General features: G+C 36.6%; 1 protein-coding gene and 1 pseudogene across 1 annotated transcript in view; one reads left to right on the forward strand and one right to left on the reverse strand.

Annotated features, from left to right (window-relative positions):
• The window catches only part of LOC136844448 (zwei Ig domain protein zig-8-like), a 356,145-nt gene that overhangs the window by 19,318 nt on the left and 309,349 nt on the right, over nt 1–27,478 (forward strand). The window lies entirely within an intron of this gene.
• Nucleotides 374–2,043, reverse strand: LOC136844286 (uncharacterized; annotated as a pseudogene).

Here is a 27,478-nt window from a genome sequence, read left to right on the forward strand (position 1 = left end):
TTGCAACATTATAGTTACACCTTACATTATGATTAAAACTCACTTTTGCAGCTACACAAAGCTGTGCATGTAAAAGCCCAAGCCTGTAGCATTTGCACCTGCCATGGCAACCAGACTTGCAGCCCACATTTTGTAAGCTGTTCACAATACTTTGCAATGGGGGAGTCAGGTAGCTCAGGTACAGATTTTACCCTCTCTGGCCCAAACTATACTGGCTGATGCTTTTCCCCCCGGTTGTCTTTGGCAGGGTGCTGGAATACCGAAATGCTGGTCCCATGAAAAGACGTAGTAGCCATAGTTGCTGAAGGGTTGTGATCGATGTTGTCCATGACCGCATTGGCAAACAACCCCTTTCTCAAGACAGGTGGACAGACTACACCCTCTTCCACATACTTGGTGACAGTGGCATCTCCCAGTTGGGCTGATAACTCCAGCACCTGTCATAGGAAATGCTCATGCCATGATCATGAAGCATTTCTACCAGGTTTCTCTTCCTGGTTTTGACACAGATACCCATGTCCATGAACACTGGAAAAGGAGTTTCCCTATCCTTTGAGTGTCGACGTACTCTTGCTGCTTCCTTCTGTTTTGAGAAGCAGTAGTACTGCAGGAGCTGAGCAATAGTCAGGTCTGACTATGATGAGCCAAACCTTAGCTGTGACTTTATGTCTGCTCCATGTTCGGCCACACTAGTGAAATGGAGCAGACTCTTGAGGTATGGCATCATTGATGCATCCTTCACCAAAGGTGCTGTCAAACGTGGACTGATGATCCAGAATATGCTTCCTCAGTATCTTGGCTGTTTTAACAATCACAAGTGTATCTGAGTAGTCAGATGCTTGAGACAGGGTTAAAGCTACATCTTTCTGCAAGGCAAGTAGCACAATTCTTCCTTTCTTGTGTGCTTCTAATTCAGGGATTTCTGCTAACAAGTTGTCTTTTAAATTTGATGTATTTACATTGGGTGAGGTGATGCCCAATTGTTCCAGATGCTGCTGGTATAATTGGGATATGTCTGCAAGAGGAAATATGGCAGGACCATCCAAACTCAAGCTGGTTTCAATTATATAATTAACCAGCTCTGATAGAACCAGTGGATTTACATCTGGCTCTTCACTGTGACATTGTTCTTTCTAAAATTTCTAAGATGGGGACCTCTCTGTATTGTAAGGCCAGTAAGTAGTAAGTATACCTTAGTTTTATTTCAGACCACTGAGCTGATTAACAGCTCTCCTAAGGGCTGGCCCAAGGATTAGACTTATTTTACGTGGCTAAGAACCATTTGGTTACTTAGCAACGGGACCTACAGCTTATTGTGGGAATCGAACCACATTATAGCGAGAAAATGAATTTCTATCACCAGAAATAAATTCCTCTAACTCTTCATCAGCCGGGCGGCGAATTGAACTCCGGCCCATCGAATGACGGTCTGAAGCTCTACCGAGTCGGCCAACAAAGGGCTTTGTAAAGGCCAGTGAGGCATACAAGATGGTATTTCAGCTCTTGTGCAATTGCATCACCTGCATATAGTTTTGCCATTATTTTACCATCATTAAGTGTGTGAGCACGCTCATGTAGTCTCCTGTTGAGATTCACGGTCATTACTTGTCAAAGATCTGATATAGGTGCCACATTTGCACAAAAGATGCATGCTTCATTTTCATGACTCATTTGATGCTGTTTAGCATGCTTTTCCTGTGGTTCACTACCTTCAACTGTAGACCTTCGCTTTCTTACACAATCAAGTTTTGCATTATTAAACGTGACCCTACAGCTCTTGTGGTATTTTGCCATGTTTTGTCGCAGTGTTGCCTCTATGCCACTGCCTTCATCCAGCCTTGCTGGGTCAAAGTTAGGCAGCATTTCGCCAGTCTCCTGGAACAATGGCACATTGGTTGAAATTATTATGTACCCATCATTTTCAGGATTACGATATACAGAGGCCAGGGGTGAAGGTAGATCATTTTTCTTGTCTTCCTGGCAAAGACAACATTTGCTCCAGTCGGTCTTCCTTTTGCCTGTGATTGAATTTACATTTGCCATTATGAGCTCTTGACTAAGGCCAAGGGGCTATCCTTTTACCACCCTAATCTGATATGCATGTTGATGTATGGCATACAACTAGGTTTGGTTACCTTACACTTAGCCTGATGATTCATCCAGTGCCATTTAAGTCCCTTGTGATCTGTATACCATCCAGGTAAGTATATGAACAAGCCATGTAGATCCCCACTTACTGGCTCTCCTAGGCTGGCACCTCTTGTCAATTCACGTGCGGCTGTCTAACTAGATCTACCAACCATATATATACTTTCTACCAGCTAATTGATATGGGGCTATTAGACAGCATTTGGAACACTAAACTACTAAACTACACTAAAGCAAAGCTAGGTACAGCATAATTAAAGCAAGATTAGCTGACACTGAACCCCATGTGAGTTACACAGCAGTGAAGTCACCACTTTGCCCTGGTTGTGCGCTGATATTCACTCTTTTAAACTAAAGCTAAAGATAAAACCACCATCTAAATTACATATAGACTTGCAAACTATTATACTGAACAGGAAGACATTTTTCCATGCCTACTTAATCCTGAGAAGCAATTATGTAAGGTTTTTGGCCGCCATATTGGATGCCACCTTTGTTTATGTATGCTATATGAAATCTTTAACAGAAATACATTTTACTTTTCCTTGGTGACTGCCTGAAATGTGCATAACCAAAACAAATGCATAAAAACATGATCAGAGGCACGTGAGTCCCATGTTAAAACCTTGACTAGCGGGCATCTTGAAAAACGGCAGCCATTTTGGAATTTTGAGTGGCCACCCAGTAATTTTCAAAAAGTTGCCTATGGAGAAGATATGTGCCAGATTTCATGCTTGTATCATTAACTGAAGTATTTTAGTGAAAAAATTATTTTATATGCTGCAGTAGCCTGAGCACCCGCTGACCTATCCCTATCTTACAGGGACAGTAAGCCGTGTTTCAGTGTGGAATATAACTGATCCCGGTTTAAGCTCGTGACAATGCAGTGGACAGTCGTGACCACGACCCAGCATATATAACTGTATATATACACAGTATATATATTTATATATATGTATATATATATACATATAGAGTATATATGTACACATATATATACATATATACACACATATATAATTATATATATTATTATGTATGTATTTTATTTATATATATATACATGTGTGTATATATATGTATATATGTATCACTGTAGATACTTCTGTTCTGTATAACAGCTATCATTGACTGTATTGAATGTTTTTTGTTTATATATGGTATAATTTTAAATTTAACACCCCAGGAAGCTTAAAAAGTTTATTTGAATATTCGGTATCTCCACTGCAACATTTGCCCAAATCTGTTTTCACCTAGGCGCAAGAAATGAATCGAGAATAATTCTGATATTTTTACGGTGTTTAAATACCGTGAACCATATTGTAGATTGGGAAACTGTTTGCGAGTGAAAGATTAACAGATGAACGATCTGCATTAGCTTCAATATAAAGATAAGATTATTTCCCTTTGCTGAAGAATTTCAGAGTATAACAATATCAGTTATATTGTTAAAGAGGGAAACTAAAAAGCACTGTTAAGATTTTTATGTGCATTACATGCATGTAAACCGTAATGACACAATTAACATAAAGTCTTTTATCTAAAGCTTTAAACCATAAAATATATTTTTTTTCATTTAGATGCGTAAAAGTTTCTTTTAGTAGAGGGAAATAATAAAACCTATTTAAAATTCTTCACAGCTAAAATAGAAAGAAATGGAAAGGTCATACTTGCTCTTCCGGAAACGACAGGACTCGTAAATCAAAAATGTAGAGAAGGTGCGTGAAATAGTAGGAAAGACTTCTAATATTTCCACCCGTTTCCCACACTGTAAATGAAAAGAAAATAAAGGCACTAAATTACGTTTCTGAAATCCGGATAATATTTGCTTTACGCTCAGAGGGGAAGTATCGTTCAAGTCTTTTTCGTTATTGAATGGGTCAAATAGAAATCCCTCCAGTTTTTTGCAAGTCAGAATGATTAGGTTATGTGGGCTTGCTCGGGAAACACGATTTACACATACAAAAATGGGTCATGGGTTTGAAAATATTCTCACAGAATACACTAGTGCTTGGGAATGGTGTCCTCAAAGTTCATGCTGAAAAGAAAATCGTATGTGCATTTCAGTTTGGTAAGAGGTGCTGATACCTTAGAAGCTTAATTACTTAGATTTGGGTTTCTTGTCGTAAGGTTCTAGAGAATGCTTGCTTTAAATTGATCTCTCATTAATTGTCTGTTTGTTGGCCTTACGTTTCAACTAAAAATGGCAGTAACATTATATTTAAGGTAAGTAGCTCGAGGGCCATGAAGGATAAGTTTATACAGCAAGTTTTGAGCCTATATATAAATGTAATTGTAATAACCGCAATGCCCTCGTAACTTCTCGAATTCACTTTTTTTGGATACGCCAGTCATCACAAAACCTCATCACAAAGCCTTAGATCCGTATGCAAGAATATGAAGTGATTCTGATGCCCGTAACAGGATTCGAATCCACATCCAGAGTATCAGAACGAGGTCGCGTTGCTGACCTGACCACGAGAAAGAGAGATGGATATCGACATTTTCAGTTATGTATAGATTAAGGGCCGTGAATAACAGGTCAGTACGGCAAGGTTGATATATCGGTACTTTCCGTTATAAAAATACAACTTTGGATCACGAATCGCCAGCATGAATGTGTCAGTCTTTAATAGTTATATAGTTGATATTGTTTACTTACACAAATTTTAAAGTTCCTGTTTTTGGGCCATTTCGAAATTTTTTTTTTCCAGGACATGATTTCATGTTATTTATTTGCTAACCTTGACGTCGTTTCCAAAATCAGTAGCGTATGCTCCGGGCTTCGCATACATTCAAGTTCCACACCAAATCTGAATATCCGGTTTCAGAAATTCCCAAGTTGTGATGGAAAAACTGTACAGTGAGCAGACCTCTTTCGTTGTGGCAGCAAGATGTTGCGAATCGATTGAGGGAAGCGAATAAGCTGACAAATTTGAATATCCTTTGCAGTTGCACCAGATATAAATGCTATGAAACGTCAGTTTTCATTTGGCTTGTTATCATGCTGTAATGTACAAAAAGTTAAGTATACCTTAGTTTAACCAGACCACTGAGCTGATTAACAGCTCTCCTAGGGCTGGCCCGAAGGATTAGACTCATTTTACGTGGCTAAGAGCCAGTTGATTACCTAGCAACGGGACCTATAGCTTATTGTGGAATCCGAACCACAATGTACCGAGAATTGAAATTCTATCACCAGAAATAAATTCCTTTAATTCTTCATTGGCCGGCCGGAGACTCGAACTCGGGTCTAGCAGAGTCCTAGCCGAGAACTCTACCGACTCGTCCAACGAGGAACTGCTGTAATGTACAAAATTAGTATATTCCAGCCCTGCAGATATGTGTGATAAAAAAAACTTTAATTCTAATGGAAATCAAAAGTGTGTGCGTGTGTGTGTGTATATATAGTATATATATATATATATATATATATATATATATATATATATATATATATATATATATATATATATATATATATACACACTACATACATATGTATGTGTGGCGTTTGGGTATATCTGTACGTATGCTTGTATATACATACATACATACAGTATTTATATATTATATATATATATATATATATATATATATATATATATATATATATATATATATATATATATTTGTATGGGCGTGTTGTAGATGGAAAAGGTTTCTTACACATTTAAAAAAAAAAAAAAACTCAGATGAGTCTTGTACTCTTACAGCTGTTCCAGAAATTAAGATCTTTCTGAATAAGAAATGTTCTACAGTAACTGACTGCAGAAAAATAAAGACAAAGAAACTCGCTCTCATCCTGAGCTAAAAACATTTTCTTTTCTTTCACTCTCAACGTCTCACCAGAGCTCCTCTCCAGAACTCCGTATTGGGAAAGCTTTGGCAAAATTGAATATGCCTTACCAGTATTACTTTCTTGGACTCCGAAGAAATTTATGGGCATTAGTTAGTGATGCACGCCGAAAATAATGGATACATTATGCTATACAGGCAGTATACCAATACCCATTTGGCTTGTCTTATAAAAATGAACAAGAAAATTCCGCTATGGAAGTTTTTGTATTTACTAGGAACGCGAGTTGATATCGTCTCATAAAAAAAAAATGCCCATATGCAAGGGTGATTCTTACTGTTATATATAAAAGATAACCACGCCAGTATTTTATGCTTGGTTCTGACGTAAGAAATCATACATTAAGTATATTAAATGGACTATGTGCTATTTTACTTAATTATTTTCAAATTCTCAGTATTTAGCAGTGCCCCATCATATGGAAGTAATTTTGTAGTTCACTGACCAAAATTAATTATGTAAATATGATCTTTAGTTGCAAGAAATATGTCCACATTCTTAAGCTTCCTTTTGATGTGTGGTAGAGTAGTCGACCTCACAGCGGAAACATCAAAAGGATTGCATCTAATGTTCACGTCGTTACAGGTTACGTTTTACGGTTGGACAAGTAACTTTGAATTCTGCCCGTTTAAATGGCGGTCTTAACTGGGAAATGGTAAGAATTCTTTAGAATATTCTGAAGAAATTATAATTCCTTTGGCATATTTGGGTGAAGCTGGATATTGAAGTATGTTCTTTTACTTTCTGTAAAGTGTGTTCACATACTTTAGAAAAAATATAAGGAAAATTATTATTTACATAAGTACGCGATTAATTCTTAAGGAAATTAGACAAAATAGCAGTGAACTGGTTGAAAAACGGATATAGAACGGGGTTAGGTTTCCATGAAAGGTAATGTAGTTTACATTTGGCTTTCATTCCTGTTTTTGTTTCAAAACCAGGATTAAAGAAAGAACTTTACCTCCTTATTAAGTAGGATGAAAGGTTAGAAAGTTAGAAAATTATCCATAGGCCTTTGGTGTTTTAAAAGACCGAGGTTTTGAATTATGTTTTATCATTGGCCGTAAGGTCTTTTAATCTTTACATTGATGTAACTAAACAGGAGTTCTGATCTCCCGACATGACCTTATGGTTATCTTTACTGTTGGGAAAAGAATACAAGCAAGACATCAAGAGAACCAGAGTAAGTGGAAAATTCTTCTTTTTTGTGTTTTTCTCCTTTTGTTTACACTATATATCCCGAAAGACAGTTGTAAGGCTTATGAAATGCTCAAAGCTTTATTCATATACTTCCGGTGTTCATATACAGAAATGTATGAACATTTTTATATGAATAGCAAAATGTCAGTTGTAAAAAAAAAATAAAAGCTCATAACAAAGCTTAATAACATTAAAGTACTTCGTTAGAACGTGAATTTATTATTCTCATGATGAGTATTAAAAATACAAGCAAAAAATGCGCCGAAGTTTCTTCGGCGCAATCGAGTTTTCTGTACAGCCGCTACAGCATATAATCAAGGCCACCGAAAAGAGATCCATCTTTAGGTGGTCTCGGTATAATCCTGTATGAGCCACGGCCCATGAAGCTTTAACCACGGCCCGGTGGTGGCCTATCCTATATCGTTGCCAGAAGCACGGTTATGGCTGACTTTAACCTTAATTAAAAAAAAAACTACTGAGGCTAGAGGGCTGCAGTGTGGTAAGTTTGATGATTGTAAGGTGGATTATCAACATATCAGTTTGCAGCCCTCTAGCCTCAGTAGTTTTTAAGATCTGAGTGGGGACACAAAAATTGCGGACTGACAGACAAAGTTTTCTTTTACAGAAAACTAAAAAAGGACGTTAGATAGCTGTGTAATTTACGTGTATTTGTTGAACCTGAGCTGCTTTATTTAGCGAAACAGAGATCCAAGCTAGTAGGCAAGCTCTTCTTCTTCTTCTTTTAACGTGCTTTTTTCCCATTTTTGTGTGGGTAAGCACGATGCCTTCTTTTGAAGGACTTTTGATTTGGCTTTGGGGTAGACCTGTAGTCTCGATCGGCTGCCCTGCCTGACATCGCTTACACCCCGGTAGCGTATGTTTCATGTATCATACCCGACCCAACGCCCTTTCTTCCCAGCAGCGAGTTGTTGTGCGGGTAGGGCGAGAGTTCGAGACGTGTGAGATGTTTGTTATGTTTTTAGAAGGTGTTCTAGTGGCTTTGTTTTGTGTGTGTATTTAGTCTGTAATACCCATTTGCTTTTTAAGCAAACCTATCCGTTGATTACATATATAATCCCGGGATGTCTACACGGATAGCAAAGTGTCTGCCTCTCTGATCAGTCGGCTGCGGATTTGAACCCGCGCCACAGACCTCTACGAAGTCCGAAGCTGCTGCTGTAACCGACTGAGCCATCGAGGCTCAGCTAGTAGGCAAGCTCTGTAGCCGTATAACTCGTTACAAACATCAGGCAAGCTCTATAGCCGTGTAACTCGTTATAAACATCTAGAAGATTTATGATAGGCACACCCTCTCTTATAAATTAGAAACGCCAAAACTTTGGTAGGCCTATTTATAATCTGATAAATATTGTTGTGAAATATTGATATAAGTGAAGTCATCCAAATATTAATTATCCACGGACATCAAGTTTTTTCATTAACAGTCAGTAGTGTACTGGCCAACACACCCATCTGGTAGGCCAAAGTAAACAAGAGATTTTGTAGTTTTATAATGATAAGCATAGACAGCGATATATATATATATATATATAATTATATATATATATATTTATATATATATATATATATATATATATATATATGTGTGTGTGTGTGTGTGTATGTGTATATGTATATATATATATATATATATATTTATTTGTTTATTTATATTATATATTTGTGTGTATATGTATATACGTGTGTATATATATATATATATATATATATATATATATATATATATATATATATATATATATATATATATGTGTTATGTGTATTATATATACATATATGTATATATATATACAAATACATATATATACTGTACACACACAGTTATATATATATATATATATATATATATATATATATATATATATATTATATATATATATATTTGTAATCATATACCATTAAACACAGAGGAGCAGTTTCATTGGAAATAACTGTCAAAATCACCGGTGGCAAGCGAGCAGATGTAGCATAAATGTATCGTAATTGATTACGAGAATGTCTCTTTTGATACCCATATTGTGTGTGTTAAACTCTGGGACAAGCAGGGCAAGGATATGCTTAGTCTACCATGAAATGAGTTTTTGAATCATTAGGTGTGCGACGTGCACTGTCAGTTGGGGAAATTATCATTATATAAATTGAGAATAGTGCTGTGTAGTAATTATCTTGCATTTTATGTAATTATCTTGCGATATAAAATGTAAGGTGTATCCAATTGTGTTTGTGTGTATAACACCCGGATCGTGGTATATGCATCTATTTGTCACTGGGTTTGGAGATATTGTTCAGTGAACGGTCTATGTAAAGTGCACTTTTAAGCTAAGATGCTCAGTTTGGTGTCATTTTGCAGCTCAAATGGTGTTATTTATCCTAATATATTAAAAAAAAGTTAAAGTAAGAAGTATAAACACTCAAAATGACATTGGAATAACCAAACGATGATTTTTGTATATTTATGTAAAAGGATATTCTCTGAAATTAAAGTATGATCGAAATACAAATTTTGGCATCATGCAAATCTGTGATAAATTACGTTTCAAATGATAAATAGTTTAATGCTATTTATGCCAGCCATATCGCAGTAAAGCATTATACCGCCATTTTTATGCTATGGGCTCGCTATTTATATTATTTAACATTATTTTCATTGATTATGCCGGCAGTATTTTCCATTTATAGCATGGGACCAAGGCAAGTGATAGTTTTTACCTTGATATATGTTTTCTTGCATTTATTAACACTCAGAAAGCATTGACTTTCAACACGTAATGTACATTATGTGTTCGATACAAGAACAAAGTAGTCGGAAAATTAAACTTTGCTGTCCTTTTTGACGGAACGGATGTGCATGTATGCGCATACTGCGCAATTCAGAGCTAGATCTTTAGTTACCACTGGCTACCTGTTGGAAACAGATCCTGAAACGTGTGATTCCAGTAGTTTTATTAGCTTACAATTTTGTTTTTGTAACTGGAAAGATGATTGATGATATGAATTCCCGTTGCTCTAATGCATACTGGTGTGTTTTATGTACTGTATGTTGTGTATGTATTGTATACCCGATCTCAACCCAAAATCTCGATAATTGATTATCAACCTTTCTGACTCTTTTCGAATAATAAATGTATTTTCAGGGGTAATTATGATAACGATTACACTTGTATTTTTCATTTAAATCAAGAAAGACTCAGCTGAAACATTGGTAAAGAAATAAGTGGATTTGTAACACGTAAAAGAGAGAGTTATTTAGTGAGAATTGTTAAGGTAGCCATTTTACAGCCTTAGTTACCGAGGACCTACTCTGTAGAAAATTTGTATTCAGACATACGATACTGTACATTGGAAAGTTATGCTTTGTCAAAGCAGCGAATCTTTTAAGGAGAGTTATGCCAAAGAAAATAATGAGTTGAAGATAAAAATGTAAAGGTTCTCAAAACTCTTTCCACCCTTTCTTATAATACAGAAGAATATTTAAGTAATAATACCTGTAAAGTAAATAAGAGCGGTGACGTTCATTTAAACTGAATCTCAGACGGGAAGAAGTAAAGGTTAATGATTCACCAGAATTGCAGCTGATTGTGAAGGACATGTAAAGGATACAATAGACATGAAGCTGATTGTGAAGGACATGTAAAGGATACAATAGACATGAAGCAGATTGTGAAGGACATGTAAAGGATACAATAGAATAGACAAAGTAGTTTAGGATCCCAGCTCTTAATGAGGTGACGCAATGCCTTGCGCCATAGTCTTATGTAAGAAACTAGAATAACTCCAAGAAATTCTCAACTGAAACAGCTAAACGCAATTCCGCCAACATTTCAGGCAGACTTCTTACGTTAACTTTCTCATTCCCCCATTACTTCAAAGGACCTTGGAATCTTGGTAAAGTATTTCTGTAGGATAAATGTGAGATGAAACGTAGAAGGTTTGATTCAGGATTTTCTTTCTTTTCATATGTTCCGATCAGGATAATATCTTTTCATATTTTCCAATCAGAATAATACCTTAGGTTTCCCTGAATTACTGAGATATGACGGAAAGTTATAGAATGTCTTTTATCTTGGACGGGATTGCATGACAATTTTACAATAGATCTTATTGTAATAATAGAATGATCTCGTTTACGCATAAATGTCATGACATGAGCATAAGTTACCAAATATATTTTATTTCACTGATATTTGTTTTCAGTATATTTTACTTCTGCTCATGTTAGGCTATTAGACTTAGGGAATAGTACTGATAAACATTGCTTGGATTAGGCTGTTCATTGAACCGTTGAGGGTAATCAAAATTTCTCGTGTGTAGAAATTGTTATTGACTTTTGCAGGTTTTTTCTGAAGCCTTAAGTCTTTTCAGTGTTTTACCGACAAATATTTTTATATTATTGAAACAATCGATGGGATTTTTTTAGCTTGATAAGGGAGGTTTATCATTGAGTCCTTGCATAGGCAAGGTGTGATATTTTTAAGCTTTAGCAATTTCATGAAATGCATCTGTAAACAGTAGCTTGACAGACTATATGACAGATAAAAATAGTAAGAACTTTGCATTTAAATAACAATACAGTATATATTCCTGGCAGATGTTTATCCTTATCACAATTATATATACTCCAGAATTTTATAGCGGGCACCACTCCGTCCACCATTCTGTAAAAAAAAAGTGCAAAAATGATCTTTGGCCATGAGTGAAAGAGAAAGTTAAAGATTCTGCGCGGTAAATGGTTAAACAATATTCAGACTTGAATAGGTATATGATATGAAGGGTTAAATATAGTAGTTTAATGCAAACTTTGATAAGGTGATTTGCGTGAACCATATAAGCGGCTGTAAAACTGTAATGAGCTTCGTGTTATTGTCGGTGCAGTTTTCATGCGATAGGTAATTTTTTAATTTGGTTACTTACTGCTTTTCACACTTTATCTGCCCCCAGCGCATTTTAGGGAGGTTTATTTTTGTCTTTTACTGTGTTTGTCTGTGTGTATGTTAGCAAGGACATCTCAAGAACCGGTGAACATAAGTTGATGAGACTTGTCGAATACACTTACTACATGACCTTATTCAAGTAATAATGATGCCTTCAGTGTATGTTCTGTTTATATATATATATATATATAAGAAAGAAAGAAGAGTATATATATATATATATATATATATATATATATATATATATATATATATATATACTGTATGTAAAACAATGGTTATGCATATGAGTGTTAATTTGTGTTATTCTTTGTCCCTCTTTGATCAATAAATAGTTACTTTTCGCTTAATATATACATGTGATTGAGAGTATGTTTTTATTTGTGTGTGTGTGTGAAAGAGAGAGAGAGAGAGAGAGAGAGAGAGAGAGAGAGAGAGAGAGAGAGAGAGAGAGAGAGAATCATTACGTAAAGAGTATGCCGTACCATTTAGTAATGAACCTTTTTTATATATTTCAGCAGGAATAATTTCCCGAGAGAGAGAGAGAGAGAGAGAGAGAGAGAGAGAGAGAGAGAGAGAGAGAGAGAGAGAGAGAGACGGAAAACGGGTAATGTTAGCGGAAGGGAGTGCTTTGCTTCAAACCATGAAGAAATGAACCAAATATTATTCCATACTGGAAAAATAAACATGGAGATATGAGCCGCGTAATCCGGAGGAAAACCTGTGAAACCAGCCAGAAAGGGAAATTCTTCTTCTTCGCCTTCTTCTACTTCTTCTTCATCTTCTTCTTCTTCGCTTTCTCGTCCTTCTTCTTCTTTTTCTTCTTCTTCTTCGCTTTCTCGTCCTTCTTCTTCTTTTTCTTCTTCTTCTTCTTCTTTTTCTTCTTCCTCTTCTTCTTCTTCTTTATTTACGGTTTATATCACGAAAGCGATCGTAGGGCTTTTGGAATGCTTAAGTTACTGTATATTACTACTGAAAGGTGTGTTAAAAGGTACATTATATTTCAAAGTTCATACCTGATAATTATGCTTTAAGAGATCATTCCAACAGCAGCGGTTCAATGTGTACTCGACAGAACAGAGTTGTATGCTCTTTTCGACAGGGTCTGTTTGTTAGTAATTTTTATCGGTTTTCCATAAAAGGTCTGTCTGCGGTTTCGTAATGGTGAATAAATATGTCCGCTTCCTCGATGTACTTACGAAATCATTAGAAAAACGAGACCTTAACTGCGGTATATGCAGTCTTACCAGTATTGAAATAAACCTGATCATTAAAGATGAGTCATAAAATCCCTCGATCGTGTATATATGAACCAGAGGAATCTGGCATCTCTAAAAAGATAGTAAGTTCAAGCTTTGTTTAATAGAAGAATTCATCCGTAGAAAACGGCTAAGTTTCATATCCATAACAAAACTAATAATAGAACCAGTTCCGTCAGAATTTTCGGCTAAATCTTAACTGATGTTTTCCATTGTAATGGGAAATGGCACAACTCGTTGAAGAAAGGAAGGACAAATGATCAGTGTAGAGAAGAGGTTTACATTTTCATTAGGGAACTACAGATCCCTCAAATTCAGCTGCATTTCGTGCACTGTCGCAGCATGAAGGCTTAAACTACCCCTTTGTTTAAAATATTCCTGGCATCACCGAAACCTGAAAGAGGGAGAGCAGGAAATGTTGATTACGAAGTAAATTACTCTAATTCAGCGTCAAGTGTGTATTTGGTGTAATTATAAGAAATATGTTATATATATATATATATATATATATATATATATATATATATATATATATATATATATATATATATATATATATATATATATATATATATATATACATGCACAAAACACTTAGTATGTGGAGATGTGCTTTATGTGCATTCTGTTTGTGTGTAAAAGATATTGAGAGAGCAGGACGAGTAAATCTTTCGATAACTGAATAGCGGGCTATTTTAAGTGTGGCTGTATGAGCCTCGTATTCTTTAATTTCTGACGAACGGGGAGAGAGCCAAAGTCTTGAATAAAAGCGCTCAAGTGTAACCGAGCACACATCAGATCGGAATACAAAGAGAGACGGACCATTTGAGATCGCAGACTGGAAGGAGAATTCTTGGAAGAATGTTCGACGGCTGTCTCGTCTCTCAGCTGAACATTTCATGGTTAACGGTAATGGGCTGGGGATTTAAATCCACTGAATTTGAGAGTAATACGAAAAACGCTTAGCATTTATATTATTTGGTTAGTGATGTATTCGTTGTTAGAATGTAATTACTGAATATTATATATATATATATATATATATATATATATGTTTATATTTATATATTTATATATATGTACATATGTATGTGTGTGTAATAATGTGTGAGTGCATACGCATTTTTATATATACTATCTATATATATATGTATGTATGTATGTATGTATGTATGTGTGTGTGCGTGTAATAATGTATGCGTGCAAGCAAAGGGAGACTGGGAAGCACAGACACACGCACAGAGAACTTATAAAAATGCCTTCCCAATTACTCAGAAATTTGCTTTCCAAATCCATGTAATACCAATATCCAAATCGGTTACGAGGTCTTGTGTCAAACTAATCAGCTAATAAGCATCCGATACTTTGTATATAATTAGGAACTAATTAGAATGAAGGTTGAGAGGTACGATAAGAGGGAGGAGAAGCAATGGATAGTCAACATGAGAAAGGTCTCCAAATTACCCGGCGAATATTCCCTTTAGAACTTCTTCTTCTTCTTCTTCTTCTTCTTCTTCCTCTTCTTCTTCTTCTTCTAGTCACGTCATCATAGCAAGCCCCATTAATTAATGGATTCATTAATCGTTTAAAATACTATTTACTCCCGTTTGATTATGAGCTCAAAGTACTAAAATTGTGTGGTAAGCTTCTTATTAACACAGAAAAACTGTCAGATTGAAAGGGATGAGGTAGGATTCTGGGGTAAAATACTTCTACTGTAAAAGCCTTGATTGCAGACCAATTTCTTTCCCTTCACCATTTGTACATTGCAAAACGGCATCCATTAATCAATGCATTAACATTAATCAGGGCAAACGCTGTACGCTTGATTAATTACTTCAAAGACCCTTGCAGAGGGCGGTATGGGTCTTTTCATGTCTTATGTGATATTTAGAAAAATCGCAATTTATGTTTTTTATTTTGTTTTCATGGAATTTTTTTTATCATTAATATTTTCAGTATACTAACGTGTCGATATGCAAGCATACACGGAAAATAGTAGAATTAGTTCTGTGATAGATAGAGTAAACAAACATTAAACATTAAATAAATAGCGTAATTCAAGGAGTATGTACATACTTGGCTCACATCATCGTCAGTCCTGAGTTATGTAATTAATCATTACATTTAAGTTTCTGCGCCGTTATAACTGTTAACTAAGTCAAGTTGTACGTTTGTATGTTATCCTAACACTCGAGTTCATAATCCGTGGCTACGCCAAAGCCTCTGTACCAAAGCCTTCCTCAGCCGTTGGTTCGAGTTTCTTGCGCAAATTGCACCGAAGATAACTTTCCCTATGTATACAATTATCTGCTTTTAGATACATATTAATTTTACTAATCCCTGCAAAGCGGTTTGAGGGATGTGACAGAGACTTCGTCTGTCTGTCTATCCTTTACATTTTTGTTAATTATAGCTTATGTGATGATAGTTGGGTTTTGATAACATTTAACACGTGGGTTGGTATTGTGTGTCTGCTGCTGTTTCCTGATTTCTAAACTGTTCCCCTTTTAAGTGCCGAGATTATGTCGTCTTTAATTTCTCCGAGCACTGAAAAGATGGCGGTATAGAGCTGCCCATCACGTAGTCATTCTTATAAGAAGAATCTAATAAAAAAGACTTCGTAGAATTTTCCTTTTTTTCAGTGCATGATTTTCATGCAAAGCATTCCTGGATTAGGGCTTTTCTTTTTATGTTTTTTTTTTTTTTTTGTGAGACTAGATACCTACGCTTGCTGTGCCGTAAATGTGGAAAAAGAAGACAAAAGGTGAGAAGCGATAGCTGGGACTGATACCTCCATTCGTTCATTTCAAGTTACATTGGCTGAAAGGGAGGGGGGGAAATGCGACTGGTCATTTGAAATTATGCTGATGAGGATATTGTAAATCCCCAACATAGTCATCATCTCGCTCAGCACTTGGAAAGAGAACTTTTAATTTCACGACTTACGAATTCTTTTTCATTTTGCTTAAAAACTACTATTATTATTTTGTTTTTTGATTTTCTCTATGCAGTTATTCTTCCTGTCTGTATTTACCGCTAAGCCTTTGTGAGTTTTTGTAAAATTAATGCATATTACCCATTATTACCTAATAATTTTTGTCATACTTCTTGCAAAAATAAGTTAGTGTATTGTAGTAAGCCCTAGAAGAGATGAAACAGTCCCTAAAGTTTTAGGTGGTTTCAGTTTTCCCTCTTATATCCCTGCATGCTGATTTGGCTCAGTATTTTCACTGATATTGCTGTTGCTTTAGCGACACCCAACCACATTAATTTATGTATGTAGAAAGATTCGTACCTCCAAGGCCACAAGCTTTAGACTGCATTCTGTAACAGTCCACTTGGTAAGCATCAAATAGAGGGAGACTCAGAACCCCAATATCTTAAAGTTCCGTTAACTTGCAGTCTCTGATAATCTTGCCAATCCAGGTTCAAAATTCGCTTCTGTGTTGAGGTATTTATGAGAAGATATATTGTGATAAGACTCATCCCTGATTGTGAATAAATTCTCTGTGTTGGGTATCAGCTTTTAGAGCATTAATTATTTCAGCACAGTAATCCTTGAACTGCTTCTCTAATTGTTCCAGTGTGTAAAGAAGACATTACCTAAATGGTCAAATACGCGGTGATTTTTGACGTAATGGAACAGGCAGAAGTGCTTCTGGCAAGTTGTCAAATCAGCAGCTACATAACCTTACAAACATGGTGATTAATAGTGATAACTATTTCTGGCATATGGAGTTTAGCATGTGCTTAATATTGTTACACAAACATGTATTAAACCTGTAATTCTGTTTTTTATCTACTTTTTTAGTATCTTGTACTTTAACCTCTTTGTATAGAATTCCCTCCTGTGTATTTTATGCAAAAGAAAGCATTTATTTTTATATTATTATTATTATTATTATTATTATTATTAAGTACTCAAATATGCTGAAGACTGAAAAATCAGGGGAGGGTTAAATACCAACAGGTCAGAGGGATTATTGATCGAAGACGAAAAATAACCGCCACTGACTGGCAAGCCAGGTTTTGTAATCCCGATGTTAACGATCCCTTAATGTCTAGCATTTGGGAGCCTCGGAGCTTTTGTACAAATTTACGTACTAATATTTAACAAGCAACTGCATTTTGCATTGAATGGCTATCCGTAAGTTCATAATTTTCCTTTGAAGAAAACCATTGATGTTAGAACAATTTGTGCATTACTTTGTCGCTTTTCGTGTTAAGCCCTTGGCAGTGCAAATGAAAGGTCTCACGTTTGCAGCCATTTCGTATTTTGCTGTTGCCTTTAATTTCTACTTGAGAGAGTTCCCCCCGCAGTCCATGCACGCGCACTATGGTTATGTAATGTATGTATATATGTATATATATATATATATATATATATATATATATATATATATATATATATATACATATATATGTATATATATATGTGTATATATACATATATATGTATATATATTGTGTGTATATATATATATATATACACATATATATGTATATATATGTGTGTGTGTATATATATATATATATATATATATATATATATATATATATATATCGAATGGTTTTGTGACTTTAGAGGCAAATTAGCTTAATATCTACAAAGTGATTACTGTTAATTGAATGAAATGGTATGCTTTTGTTCACAGACTACAGATATAAAGAAATGTCTTTTGGCTAAAGGTTTACGGTCACCATTAAGTTGATTTTTTTTCTTACAAAAATGTATGTCATAAGGATCCCAGAACTAATGTGCTTAGAATGTTTTCCCTTACTGTGTTGCCACTCTTCCCATGCTACCCTGAGATGTAACGCACGGGAAAGTACGTTCTTTGTATATTTTATATTGGTTTTTGGCATGAATTTATGTATATTTTCTCGTCTTCTGTTGAATTTGGATGCGTTTCTATGTTTGTTGGTAATCCTTTGCTTAAATTTTACCTAACTATTTGTGTTTGCATTTCCTTAATGGAAATTATTCATGGACCTGTGTAGATTATTCATGGATCTGTGTAGTTTTGTGCCTTCCGTTTTGAACTTATGCATATTTTTACATGTGCTTGCAATCCTCTTGTGATATTGTTGGTACGTTTACTAGTTCAATGTAGTCCAGGCGACTGGTGCAAAATAGAGCTAGAATTGCTCAGTTAGTGATACAAGCATGAAATTTGGCATAATGATACTTCAGTCCATAATCAATATTTACAGGGGTGGAGCCCTTTGTATATCACATGTTTCTTAGCAACGGTTGCTAGGGAACACAACCACCCTACCAATGGGCAGCATAAGCTGATTCAGGAAGAAAATTTTATATAAACCACAACACCTTTTTGTTAGACATATTTATAATATTTATATCAGTAGTAAAATGTTACAGGCATCAGCAGTAAGTAACAACAACATTTATTTTGTTGCTAGGCAACTCACCGACCATAGTAGCAGTCCGCTTACATCTTTATCCAACATTCAAAAGACATTCCTACTGCAGCAGGTTAAAATTATACAGGAAGGGAATATGATTAATCTATCTAGCAGTCTATTGGCTTGATAATCTATGTAGACTATTAGAAGTATTTATTACACTATAATAGCAACAATAAGTATGACTTGGAAATACTGTGATTCGTACAGTGACTCAAATTAAACGTAGAATAGAATGGAGATATATTCAAACACGTATGTTGCTGGGCAACACAAACACAGTATCAACTAGCTACTCACACATTTCATACATTGTCACAATCTGTGTGGCATGTGCAGTAAACTGTACACTAAGGTGTGCCTCACCTGCAGTCTGTGTGCATCTGCTCACATCTACATTGGTTAGCTCTGGACACGATGCACTTGCTTCAGGTAGATTTGTCCAATAGCGGTCTCCAATGCTCTGGACAGGTCCACCCATCTGCAGGAAGGCAACTGGCGATGGGGAATGTAGCATGCCTCAATTTAGTCCACTTCTGCAATACTGCCCTCCTGATATGTTGTTGTGAGAGCAGTTTAGAAGGAGGAAGGACTGACATCTCACGCCCTTTACGTGAACAGAAGCTTGGCTTCATTGACCAAAGTACATGTCGCTGTTCTGTCATATAGAAGAATGGTGAAGTACTCTAGTGAAGTGTATGTCTCTTCAGTTATTTGTTCTGGTCATCATGCACCTCATAGAAGGCACCAGTGACTCATCATGTGTTTCCATACTTCCAGGCTGTCTTCTTTTCCGACTTGGGCAACCAGACACTGTATCACAGCCAGTGAAGGCATGGAACACAGGGAGTGCTAATGACTTTTGGGCCCATGAAGCAGATATCTCATGAACTGGAATGTAGCGGAATTTCTTGCCACAGCCGAAGGCAATCCAGAGTTCAATAGCACCTGCATGCTGCACAGTTGCTGCAACAACATCAGTATCAACAGTTCGAACAAGAATCTTGCGGAAGCCTCTGCTTACAAGCATCAGCCATATGGACCATCATTCTGGAATCCGCTTCCTCCGATTACATGGAGCAATGTTAGTGATGTCTCGAATCGTACACAAAGTACATCAGCACCATCAGTAAGAATAAGAGGGTTGCTCTGCGAAGTGTCAACAGTTCTTCATTTAGTAGTTTTGAACAGCTCATTTTGTTGTTGTTAACACGAAGGGAATTGCTGCCAGTTCTTGGTATGGGGCTGGATACCTGCACACGCCTCCGTTGACGGGCCCTTACAGTGTTTCTCTGGTCTGTGCCTTCAGACTGTTATCACATACTGATCCAGACAATATCTACGCGTTGAGTCTGGTTTGCTCTCTTGATATGGAACAAACACGTTTGCAGCAGTCACCAAATGTTCTGCATCCACCAGGTCACAAGAATGTTGACAAGAACAGCACCATCCATGATCGTCACTTCTGTGTCTGGCCTTGTACCACATGTAGATGCTGCATGTTGTTCTAGGCAACCCATGAGATCGATTTTTCCCCAGTCGTAATTGGCCCACTAGGAAGAGAGAGATGGTGGAAACGATGGTTTTCATGGTTGAAGAAATTGTCTAAATCAATTAATCATCTTGTCTGGCATGCACATACAGCCTTGCTAACAGAGAGGATTCATTTCCTCAACAGACTGGACTTGCATCACCTTTCTAAACCTTTGTGTTTGTTCATTAAACAATTCTACCTTGTTCCTAGTGATGGTGGCTGTTATTGGCTTCTGGTGTTTGTCTAGGCGCTCGTCTACAAACAAACATTTTATACTGCTCTTGGCCTTTCATTGCTTATACTCAGTAGAGGCACTCAACTGACTGCTGGTCCATGATGTCCTTTTGAAATGCAGTCGCAGAAGATCCTGGCTTTCTTCCTCAAAAGGGCTGCCCATGCATCAATTGCACTTGCTAGTGCGTTCACCTCTCTGCGGGAGTGCTTTTGTGCAGCATCTGTTTGCCATGGTGGTTTCTCTGGCCAGCACATCTCTGTTTCCCAACCATGGAAGACTCAAATCTTGAAATGATGCGGGATGAGTTCTGGCCCTGCTACTGCCCAGCGTAAAGGGCATCTGGATCCCGTGTCAAGCCAATGATCCCTCCTTCTTCCTTCATCGCTTTTCATTGTTTTGTTCCTGGCCCTGTCAATGCCATGCGAGAGAGAATTTCGCCTGGATTTAGCCATCGCAAACTTGCCCTGTCGGAATTCTCGAGCAACACAGGATGATGTTTTCCAAACTACACATATCTCTCACATGTACTGGCACCCAACGGGCATAATGGGTGTGGTTGAGACTGAAGAACCAAAGGGACCAACTTGGTCAGTGTATCTATGTACAAGCTAAAGTCACCCACACGTAGTGAACGCGACGAATGCCAAACACAAGCAGCTCCAGTTCGAGTGTTGTGTACCAATACTGAAACTGTGGGCTTTCTGATTTCCATTTGGTGCACCAACTGTTGAAGGTCTCAGGATCTCACTGTCTGTGACATACACATCATATGCCTTCTTCAGCAGGGGATATACAACGCACATGGTGACAGTTGGAAGGGCATGTCTGATACAGGTCACATGAGATGCCCTCAGGAAAGATTCAACAATGCCTGGAGTAGCAAGTTCTGCTTCTGAAGAGCCTCTACCCAACCGCTACCTTCCAACCAGTGACCCAAGACTTTGTAGCTTGTCATCTCTGTATGAAGGCCACCGGTAGTATGACAAACTGTCTTCACCAAAAGTGAGCAAACTCAGGCAGCTGCTACTGGTTGTAAGTCACCTCTTACAAGCAAAAGAAAGAAAAGATAATATATGGCATGTATATATAAATATATGTAGCAACATTGGTTTGTATAGGCTTGTCAGTGGCTCATACCGCTTGATATTATCTTTTAATGCCAATACCGGTTGCTAAGAAAATGTTCCCTAGCAACCAATGCTATGTCCTACAGAGTACAGAGAGGTTCCATATTAATAAAAACACACCTCCTATGCTGTAGACATTCAAATATTTGATATTGTTTTTATTAAAAATGATATTGCATGCTATTAGTGATATTATCGTCCGGGGTTGCTGGCTGTCAAGATAAAAAATGTTGCCTAGCAAACTTGCTAAGGCAAAACACAGTTCACGAGGGTCCTGAAATGTTAAGTGGTGTGGTGGACATTTATGCCAAGTCATGCTTGTATCACCATCTGAGCAATTTTTCACCTATCGCTTGGACTAATGGTGAAATTATATAGTGCGGCGTGTTATTTTGTTTCAAATTATTCTACTTGGAGTTCTTTACTATTAAACAAGTTGATAATTCTGGAGGAACTAATTCTCATTTGTTTCCCAAGATTGTGGTATTAAGCTGGTTGACTGGATAATAATTTCTCAGTGTAGCTCCCATATACTGTTTTATCTTTAATTCTCCAGTACAGTTTTCTTTATTCCACGATATTTACTCTAATTATTATTTGGTGTTATTGTGCAATATATATGACGTAAGTACCCACGCAAAGTCATTTGCATAACAAGTTGATGAAGCAGAGTTTAATTTATTCAGCTACTGTTTCATTATTTTTAATCCTAACGTATTATTTTTATTCCCACTATCATCATTATCATCAAAGCTGTTATTATGAATTATACTAGTAGTGTTATCATTGTTATTAATAGCACTCTTGTTCTTATCAATAAACAGTTATGTTTATTAATATTGTGAAACGTACTTCTAGCATTCTGTGTGATCTGGTGTACTAGCCGTTGCCTTTTTAAAACTAACTACGTAGGTATAATTAAAGCTTTTACTATGTATTTTCATGGAGTGTATGTAAGGATTCCATTGTTTAATTTTTTGTCCATTACTCTTTACAGTAATTAATTTTTTTGATTAACTTAGTGTTATTCATTTCCACAAAAAATTCTTCCATTACCTGTGTATGTTCGATAGTATATGCATATTTATTGCAGCAATTGAAGGATAAACTTGGCTGTGACTTTTCTTGTTTTTAGTCACCACATATATATATATACAGTATATGTATATATATATATATATATATATATATATATATATATATATATATATATATATATATATATATATATATATATATATGAGAACTTGTGGTCCAGTAGCTATTTCAAAATATTCAAAATTCGATATCCAAGCGAGCTGAAATACTTTAGGCAAGTACCGTTCTATCCTTGTACGCCAGTCTTCACCACAATCACGAATGGGAATGGTATAGACTAGCATTCTCATCCAAAGACTTGCTGAAATCTAGAGGTATAAACACACAGGGTCCAGTAACCTCAAAAGGCTCCTTGAGATCCGGAAGTCTAAAACTCTCTGACCCGCAAACTTATCACAAAACATTCCTTGATATCCAGAAATCTAAATCTCTTTCACGAACCAACAGCCTTACCCAAAAAGACTCCTTGAGACCCAGAAGACTATAAAACTCTCTGGAACGAGCCACCATACCACAGATTCCTCGAGATCAGGAAGACTAAAACTCTCTGGAACCAGCAACCTTACCCCAAGAGACCCCTGAGATCCAGAAGACAACCTCTCTGGAATGAGCAACCGTACCACAGATTCGTTGAGATCCGGAAGACTAAAACTCTCTGGAATCAGCAACCTTATCCCTAAAAGAGTCCTTTAGATCCAGAAGGCTAAAACACTCTGGAACGAGCAACTATACCACAGATTCATTGAGATCCAGAAGACTAAGACTCTCTGGAACCAGCAGCCTTACCCCAAAGGACTCCTTGAGGCCCAGAAGCCTAAAACCAGCAACTATACCACAGCTTCCTTGATATCCGGAAGGATAAAACTCTCTGGAACCAGCAACCTTACCCCAAAATACTCCATGAAATCAAAAAAGACTAAAACTCTATGGAACAAGAAACCATTCCAGATTCCTTGAGATCCAGAAGGCTAAAACTCTTAGAACCAGCAAACTTACCCCAGAAGACTCCTTGAGTCCCAAATGACTAAAGCTCTATGGAACGAGCTACCATACCACAGAATCCTTTAGATCCGGAAGACTAAAACTCTCTGGAACGAGCAACCATACCACAGATTCCTTTAGATCCAGAAGACTAAAACTCTCTTGAACCAGCCACCTCGACCCCAAAGGCTCCTTGAGATCTGGAAGACTAAAACTCTCTGGAACAAGCAACCATACCACAGATTCCATGAGATCTGGAAGACTAAAACAATCTGGAACAGCAGCCTTACCCCAGAAAACTTCTTGAGATCTGAAAGATTAAAACTCTCTGGAATCAGCAACCTTGCTAAGAACCTAATCCCTCAAAGATGTTTTAGTTTTGCCATTAGGTACTAATATAATATGCTGTTTCAGGTAGAAGTTATAAAGTTTATTTTAACTTTGACCTTATTTTAATTTCTTATCTTCTTGGAGACCTATTTTGAAGATGAGCTCGACTCAGTCTTCATTAATGAACTGCTATTTAGCTTAGTTTGATATAGATATTGAAAAAGACCACATTTTGTAAACAAGAAAGTAGATGATCAATTTATGTTATTTTTTACTTATGCATTGTTGTATTAAGCTACCCTCCTTGCTGTACGGTGTTTTACTCTTTTGAAGTCTGTGACTTTGGCGATTCAAAAAGATTTTCATATGTAACATAAAGGGTATTTCAGTCTGTAGTATTATTCAGACATGAAACACTATTCACACGTCATAGAGTGTGTTTGTAAAAGAACCTATCGTATCTTGAGTTATCTATTATAGATTGGTAACTCATTGCAATGAATGTAATTGAAATACAAATTAACAACTACTAGTTTAGTAAATATTTAAATAACACTGTCGAAACGAAACTTAAGAGCATAAGTGCAAAATATTTAGAAAAAACGTTAAGTTTTCAGTGTGTCTGCTTTATATGTTTGCCTGGTTATTTTACGGGTGAAATAACTGGATTACAAATGGTTTTTTTTAACAGCAGAGGATACGGTGAGTATCAGAAGGGTGTCCTCAGCAAAATAACAGTCGAGATTTTCGGGCGTTGGTGGTGGTACCTCTTTGCCTTCACATATCCCGGAATTTCGAGAGAGCGAAAGCCCCGATCTCTGTGTTTGCCTTTGTTGAGCCTGGAAAAAGGAAGAGCTAGAAATGAGAGAGCCCCCTATTGCTGCACCATTTATTTTTGACAGACTTATTTTACTCTGAACCGTCGTGTATGTTTTCCCCGTTACGTGGAGCGTGGTTGTAAAAGGCACTTTTTATTCTTTTTATTTTACCTTTGCAGTTTGTAGTGAAATAAATACATCCTTTGACTGATTCCATTCCAAGTAGACACAAATTTAAAATGATCAGAGTTGAAGATTAATCTCTCTCTCTCTCTCTCTCTCTCTCTCTCTCTCTCTCTCTCTCTCTCTCTCTCTCTCTCTGTTGGTTGTGTCATTTAATTTTGCTGTCTGACATTGCTTTCATTACTGAAATGAAAGCTACACTGATTTTTCAAACGTATTATCTATATATTAGTGTGGATAGAGCTTGTGCGTACATAAGATTATACGAATTACTAAATTTACTGCCTGCATATTCACAGAATACAGATAAATATATATGTATATATATATATATATATATATATATATATATATATATATATATATATATATATATATATATATATATATATATATTGTTATAATTTCAAAAGCTGAGATCTTGCTAGATCAGTTAGGGTGTACTAGGGTGATCATAAATTACCTTAATTACCACAAAAATCCCTTGAGGTCCGCTAAAATTATAAACAACAAAATATGGCTGAAGGCCTACTTCAAGAGAGGAATGATTAAATAAACTCTGGAGTTTAACTTAATTAATTGTATTTACAAAAGAAAACACATCAGAAAAATGGTAGTGTAATTCTGGTGTAATCAGATAATGAGCAAATGACGGGGAATTTCCTTGGGGAAATACAAATGGGATGCCCACTTCAAAGGGTGTTGAAAATGAGGTAGTGGGGACCACTATGCACACAAGATGACACACAGATCCACAGCTGAATAACTCCTAATCTGTAATTGAAACACTTAAGGTTACTCAACTAAAACTGGCACTGTAATGAAGGAATCGAGGAATTGCATAGAAGATGCCTAGACGGAACTCGATTCCAATGACTCGAATATCATACAATTTACATTAGACTTCTCGTCACTGCTTTGCAAATTAAACAGCACAAAATATAAAAAGCCATACAGGTTTCACTGTAGGTATATCGCACTATGATAAGAAACTGAAGATAGTTAAAGGCGAGTTGGGAACGTGACTGACGAAAAATCTTAAATCCTGGTACTTCACCTTATTTAGGAGCTGAAGTTCTCTTCATATGAGGGCCAGCGAGACAAAGGGCAAGCGAATAAGTTCACAACAAAAGTTACTTTGGCTGCTGCCAGGTGTTGGAAATAGGCAGTTTAATGGAGCAAGGGACAGGACATCCGTCCTGTGGTGGTGCCTGAGTAATTCTCAGTGTGAGTATCTCTCTCCAACACCCTTTATAGCTTCCGGGAATTACGCTTTTCCTTTTCCTAGGTGGCATTGCGATCGTGGCAGCATGGCTGCAGTTTCAAGATGGCGGAACGCACGTGTTGGGCCCACCAACTGACCTCTTTGGGCGACGATTAGCTCTGATCGGGTCCACACCTGGAATTTAAGGAATTCCAGCAGGATTTGGACAAGAAAGACATTAAAGTGGCTCCCCTCCCAAAGGCATTGGTGTGAGAGAGGTTATGGAGGCAAATTGTCCTACAGTGAATCATACTAAAATAAAATTAAGTAATTGCTTAGTCCTTATTTCACTTGACTTATTGACTGGAAGATGGCTTATGGGAGGATACTCTTGTGTGTGTGTGTGTGTGTGTTTGTCTTAGATCTCCCTCTATGGACATGTACTTTTTAGGCAGAGTTTTAAATTCCGGTGTGAGGGATGCCTTAGTAATCTTACAATATCCAAATTTCCTATATATTTTCTTTTGCCTCAGATTCATTGCTTGGATAACATAGGTCAACTGAGCAGTATTTACCATATAAATTGCTATTTTAAATATATAAGGTCCTAAGAGAATTCATCATGGAATGCACAGAGTACGGAAAACTGTCGTGTGCTTATTTTTATCCTGTATTCTCTGAATCGTGGAGGCATCAGTTAATCAACCACTGTTCGCACCAACACAGAAGCCATGAACTTCCGTCTGCACCAGCCCCACCTTAGACTCTGGTTGACTCACCTTTCTTGCACACACTTTTGTAGTTCTTTAAATTAAAGCTCTGCTATTCCAGGCCCTCTACCTTATCAGTCGATCTCTCTTTATTCATTCCGATGCTCCAGATCACCAATTAAACGAATCAGTTGTACTCCAAACCACCTTAGACCAGAGGTCTATATTTCCTCCTATGCTAATTGTTTTACCAAATCACCAAACTGCCTCAGAAACTGATCTATGTTTTCACATACGTTAACCGTTTTACCACATGTTCGTTATACTTCTGCTTTAATATCCTTCCCTCTCATCTTATTCACCTTATTATGTGATATAATCAAGTAATCTCAATAGCTCTTTTATTTAAT

This window comes from Macrobrachium rosenbergii, chromosome 12, assembly GCF_040412425.1.
Source record: "Macrobrachium rosenbergii isolate ZJJX-2024 chromosome 12, ASM4041242v1, whole genome shotgun sequence".
Classification (NCBI taxonomy): Eukaryota; Metazoa; Arthropoda; class Malacostraca; order Decapoda; family Palaemonidae; genus Macrobrachium; species Macrobrachium rosenbergii.